The 5,916-nt window shown below is 40.8% G+C and overlaps 1 non-coding gene across 1 annotated transcript; it reads right to left on the bottom strand.

The window, feature by feature from the left end:
• Window positions 1-2,329: 2,329 nt before the first annotated feature.
• LOC112999423 (small nucleolar RNA R71) lies at window positions 2,330-2,436 on the bottom strand. The gene has a single exon (XR_003264610.1). It is a non-coding gene; the product is annotated as a small nucleolar RNA R71 (small nucleolar RNA).
• Window positions 2,437-5,916: the final 3,480 nt, after the last annotated feature.

The following is a 5,916-nucleotide window of genomic DNA, read 5'->3' as shown; positions in this document are numbered from 1 at the left end:
GTTCAGTGTTTATTTCGTTTTGGGCCAGAGTATTGTAATAGGGCCCAGTGACTTTGAGTGACTCTTTTTAAATAGCTGCCTTGGGATTCGTGCAGGGCATTCTATTCTGCTAGGCTATTTTCATTATTTAGAGCTTTGGTTTTAGGTTTTCACGTTTTTCTGTTCCCTTGTTACAGTTTTCGTTCTTAATGCAAATTTCCGTTTTCTTCTTCTAATTACGAGTTCATTCTTGCTTCTTCTTCTACGTTCATTTACGTTTCTGTTCATTTACGTTTCTTTTCATTTACGTTCTTGTTCATTTACGTTTCTGCTTCATGTTTCATTTGCGTTTTCTGTTTGAATCCATGGAAGGCTAGATTTTCTGGTGTTGTTTCCTTTTGAGGACGAAGCCCAACTCTCTTTGAGGTTTCGTTTGTAATGTGGTTTCCTGGCAGTTTTCCCTTCACCAGTTATCCCAATTTCGTTAATATTAATCAGTGCACGCTTCGTGTTCGATTAATTGCCTCTGAGCCTAACTTGCGTTCATGCTTAATGGACGAAGGGCTAACTGGTGTATGTGATGCCTAATCACGTATTGAAAACCCTAAGTTGATTTTCGCTTAGTAAATTGAAATAGGGTTGGATTAAGTGGTTGACTGTTAGGGACGAATTCTCCATAACCCAGGATAAGAGAGTGGCTTCTGAATCAGAGGAAACAACCCGTTTTTAATATTAGTAGTTTCGTATTCCATTTTATTTGTTCTGCTCTTTAATTACCAAACAACCAAACCCCCCCCCCCCCCCATCGTTACTGTTACTGCAAGTATATTATGAACATTTGGCTTGTCACTGCTCGTTGGGAAACGACCTAGGATCACTTCCTAGTTACTGCATTTTCATGTTTATTTGATTCGGGTACGGCCTCGATCAAATTTGGCGGCGTTGCCGGGGAGCAGTGTCCAAAGGTTCATAATAGCTAGCTAGTGTTGTGTGTTTAATCCTTTCGTGTTTTATGTTTAATTGTTAGTATTGTGTTAGTATGTGTGTTAGTGTTGTTTAGTGTCCTGGTATTTTGTTTAATGTGTGTTCTGTTTCAGTTTTCCCATTAAGCGTTTCCCCTGTTTCAGTCTTGGGTGTTTTGCTGTGAAGATTGTGCTTGAAAATAGAGTAGTAGTAGAAATCAGCTTGCGGAAAAACAGAGTAGTAGTAGAAATCAATTAGAGACGGATTTTAGCGACCACCCATGCTAAATTATTTGGGATTTTTTGTTTTAGTAGCTAGGGTTGTTATTTTTGGCTGAATTTTTTTGTGGTAACTTCTTTTAATCCATATTTTGTGGGAAAAATAGCTAGAGCCTTTAGTTTGGTCAGATTTGAAAGTTCCAAAAGACTAGCAAATTTTGTGTTTGTCAAAACTTCAAATGGCCATAACTTTTGCTCCGGTTATCAGAATCGCAATTATTATATATGCATTTGAGGTCTCCATCGTCCAAAAAAAGCGATTCTGTCAAAAGTTTTTTTATTTTTCAAGTTTTATTCACTTATTTTTCTTAACCTACCAATTTTAGCTTTCATAGTTAGACTTTGAATTTTTGTCTGAAATTTTTTGTGCTATCTTCTCATCATTTTATAAGGTTGCTCACAAAATTTCAAGTCATTTGGATATCATTTGAGGGTAGCTGTAGTTCAAACCTGCACATTTATTTACATGACAAGGCAACTAGTTGTGTGCATGCTGAATGTAGTGTATGACTAGAGGCAATCCATCTGACTTACAACCCTTTGATCCTGAGATAGATAGGACATTTCATAGATTAGTTAGGCATCATTTTATACCTTTTGATCATTCTGAGCATTCCATAACTGGTGAATCTGTGCATTCTGTTATTGGTGATTTTGAACATCCTGATCTTGAGCATTATAATTTTGAGCATTCTGATTTTGAGCATTCTGATTTTGCACATTCTGAGAACATGACACAACCTCCACCTCGTGAGAGGACTCTAAGGGAAATGGCTGCACCTGATTTCACCTATGAAAGCTTGTGCATCCAATACCCTGATGAGGATGTCCCATATGTTCTTAAAACAGGACTGATTCATTTGCTTCCAAAGTTTCATGGCCTTGCAGGTGAAGACCCGCACAAACATTTGAAAGAATTTCACATTGTCTGCTCCACCATGAAACCCCCAGATGTCCAAGAGGATCACATATTTCTGAAGGCTTTTCCTCATTCATTAGAGGGAGTGGCAAAGGACTGGTTGTATTACCTTGCTCCAAGGTCCATCACGAGCTGGGATGACCTTAAGAGAGTATTCTTAGAAAAATTTTTCCCTGCTTCCAGGACCACAGCCATCAGGAAGGATATCTCAGGTATTAGATAACTCAGTGGAGAGAGCCTGTATGAGTACTGGGAGAGATTTAAGAAACTATGTGCCAGTTGCCCCCACCATCAGATTTCAGAACAGCTTCTTCTCCAATATTTTTATGAAGGACTCAGTAATATGGAGAGAAGTATGATAGATGCTGCCAGTGGTGGAGCCCTTGGAGACATGACCCCTGCTGAAGCCAGAAATTTAATTGAGAAGATGGCCTCCAACTCCCAGCAGTTTAGCGCCAGAAATGATGCCATAGTCATTAGAGGAGTGCATGAGGTAGCTACAAACCCATCTGCATCATCTGAAACTAAGAAGCTTGAAGGCAAACTGGATGCGTTGGTTAACTTGGTAACCCAGCTGGCCTTGAATCAGAAATCTGTACCTGTCGCAAGGGTTTGTGGTTTGTGCTCCTCTGCTGACCACCATACAGACCTTTGCCCTTCCATGCAGCAACCTGGAGCAATTGAGCAACCTGAAGCTTATGTTGCAAATATTTACAATAGACCTCCTCAACCTCAGCAGCAAAATCAACCACAGCAGAGCAATTATGACCTTTCCAGCAACAGATACAACCCTGGATGGAGGAATCACCCTAACCTCAGATGGTCCAGCCCTCAGCAACAACAACAGCAGCCTGCTCCTTCCTTCCAAAATGCTGCTGGCCCAAACAGACCATACATTCCTCCACCAATCCAACAACAGCAACAACCCCAGAAACAGCCAACAGTTGAGGCCCCTCCACAACCTTCCCTCGAAGAACTTGTGAGGCAAATGACTATGCCGAACATGCAGTTTCAGCAAGAGACCAGAGCCTCCATTCAGAGCTTAACCAATCAGATGGGACAATTAGCTACCCAATTGAATCAACAACAGTCCCAGAATTCTGACAAGCTGCCTTCTCAAGCTGTCCAAAATCCCAAAAATGTCAGTGCCATTTCATTGAGGTCGGGAAAGTAGTGTCAAGGACCTCAACCCGTAGCACCTTCCTCATCTGCAAATGAACCTGCCAAACTTCACTCTATTCCAGAAAAAGGTGATGACAAAAATCTACCTAACAATTTCTGTGCAGGTGAATCTTCTTCCACAGGTAATTCTGATTTGCAGAAGCAGCACATTCCCCCTCTTCCATTCCCTCCAAGAGCAGTTTCCAACAAAAAAATGGAAGAGGCAGAGAAAGAGATCTTGGAAACGTTTAGAAAAGTAGAGGTAAACATACCTCTGTTGGATGCAATAAAGCAAATTCCAAGATATGCCAAATTCTTGAAGGAGCTGTGCACTAATAAGCGGAAGCTTAAAGGAAGTGAACGCATTAGCATGGGCAGAAATGTCTCCGCATTGATTGGTAAATCTGTTCCTCAAATTCCTGAAAAATGCAAAGATCCAGGTACATTCAGCATACCTTGTATTATAGGGAATAGTAAGTTTGACAATGCCATGCTAGATTTAGGAGCCTCTGTTAGTGTTATGCCTCTGTCGATTTTTAATTCTCTATCTCTAGGTCCCTTGCAGTCAACTGATGTGGTAATTCATTTAGCTAATAGAAGTGTTGCCTATCCTGTTGGTTTCATAGAAGATGTCTTAGTTAGAGTTGGTGAACTGATTTTCCCTGTTGATTTTTATATCTTGAATATGGAAGATGGATTTTCTCAAGGATCAGTTCCCATCATTCTAGGCAGACCCTTTATGAAAACTGCTAGAACTAAGATAGATGTTTATGCAGGCACACTGTCCATGGAGTTTGGTGATATAACTGTTCATTTTAATATTCTGGATGCTATGAAATACCCATCTGAAGATCTTTCTGTATTTCGTGCTGAAATAATTGACCATGTTGTTGATGAATACATGACTGATCTTTATTCTAATCTGCATGCCTCTCACTCTTCATGCATTGAGTCTGAAATTGTATTTGATCATATGTCTGAATTTGATGCTGAGAGTGAATCTGAAAGTGATATTGATTGCATGCCTGGTGGTGGTGTTTTACCTCTTGAGATTGATTTTATAGAGTCAGATAGGACTAACCATGTTTCAGGAAGTACACATACCTCTGACTTTCTTTATGAGGTAAAGGCTGAGAAACCATCTCCTTCTACCACTGTCCAGCCGACCACACCAGAATTGAAGCCTCTGCCATCAAATGTAAAATACGCTTACTTGGATGATAGCAAGAGTTTTCCAGTGATTATATCTGCCTCCCTTGCTGATGAGCAAGAGGAGAAGTTGTTGTCAGTTCTCAAGAAGCATAAGAAGGCTATAGGCTGGACCCTGGCGGACATTCCTGGTATTAGCCCATCCACATGTATGCATCGAATAAATTTAGAGGATGGAGCTAAACCAGTAAGACAGCCACAGAGAAGACTCAACCCGGTGATTCTTGATGTAGTGAAGAAGGAGATAACCAAGCTTTTGCAAGCTGGGATCATTTATCCTATCTCCGACAGCCAATGGGTGAGTCCCGTCCAGGTAGTCCCGAAAAAGACTGGCCTCACAGTGATCAGAAATGAGAAGGAGGAGCTGATTCCTACTCGGGTGCAGAACAGTTGGAGAGTCTACATTGACTATAGGAGGCTGAACCAGGTTACCAAAAAGGACCATTTTCCCCTGCCATTCATTGACCAGATGCTTGAACGCCTGGCAGGTAAATCCCACTACTGTTTCCTTGATGGTTTTTCTGGTTATATGCAAATTACTATTGCTCCTGAGGATCAGGAAAAGACCACATTCACCTGCCCCTTCGGCACTTTTGCTTATAGGAGGATGCCTTTCGGCCTGTGCAATGCCCCTGGTACCTTCCAGCGGTGCATGATTAGTATTTTCAGTGATTTTTTAGAAAATTGCATAGAGGTGTTTATGGATGATTTCACTGTATATGGATCCTCTTTTGATGGTTGTTTGAATAGTTTGGAAAAAGTTTTGAATAGATGCATTGAAACTAACCTTGTTCTAAATTTTGAAAAATGTCATTTTATGGTTGAGCAAGGTATAGTTTTAGGCCACATTATTTCCAATAAGGGTATTGAAGTAGATCCTGCAAAAATTTCTGTTATTTCACAATTGCCTTACCCCTCTTGTGTGCGAGAGGTGCGATCTTTTCTTGGTCATGCAGGATTCTACAGGCGCTTTATAAGGGATTTTAGCAAAGTAGCCTTTCCACTGTCCAACTTGTTGCAAAAGGAGGTGGAGTTTGACTTTAATGACAGATGCAAAGAGGCTTTTGATTGCCTCAAAAGAGCGTTGACTACCACCCCCATCATCCAGGCACCCGATTGGACAACCCCTTTTGAGCTTATGTGTGATGCATCAAATTATGCATTGGGGGCTGTCCTTGCTCAGAAAATTGATAAATTGCCCAGGGTGATATATTATGCTTCTAGGACTTTAGATGCCGCCCAAGCAAATTATACTACTACTGAAAAAGAGCTTCTAGCCATAGTTTTTGCTCTTGAAAAATTTCGATCTTATTTGCTTGGTACTCGCATTATTGTTTATACTGACCATGCAGCTCTAAAGTACTTGTTGAAGAAGGCTGATTCTAAGCCTAGGTTGATCCGATGGAT

The sequence above is a fragment of the Glycine max genome, chromosome 14, assembly GCF_000004515.6.
Source record: "Glycine max cultivar Williams 82 chromosome 14, Glycine_max_v4.0, whole genome shotgun sequence".
NCBI classification, from domain to species: domain Eukaryota; kingdom Viridiplantae; phylum Streptophyta; class Magnoliopsida; order Fabales; family Fabaceae; genus Glycine; species Glycine max.
This window is presented reverse-complemented; position numbering and strand designations above follow the sequence as displayed.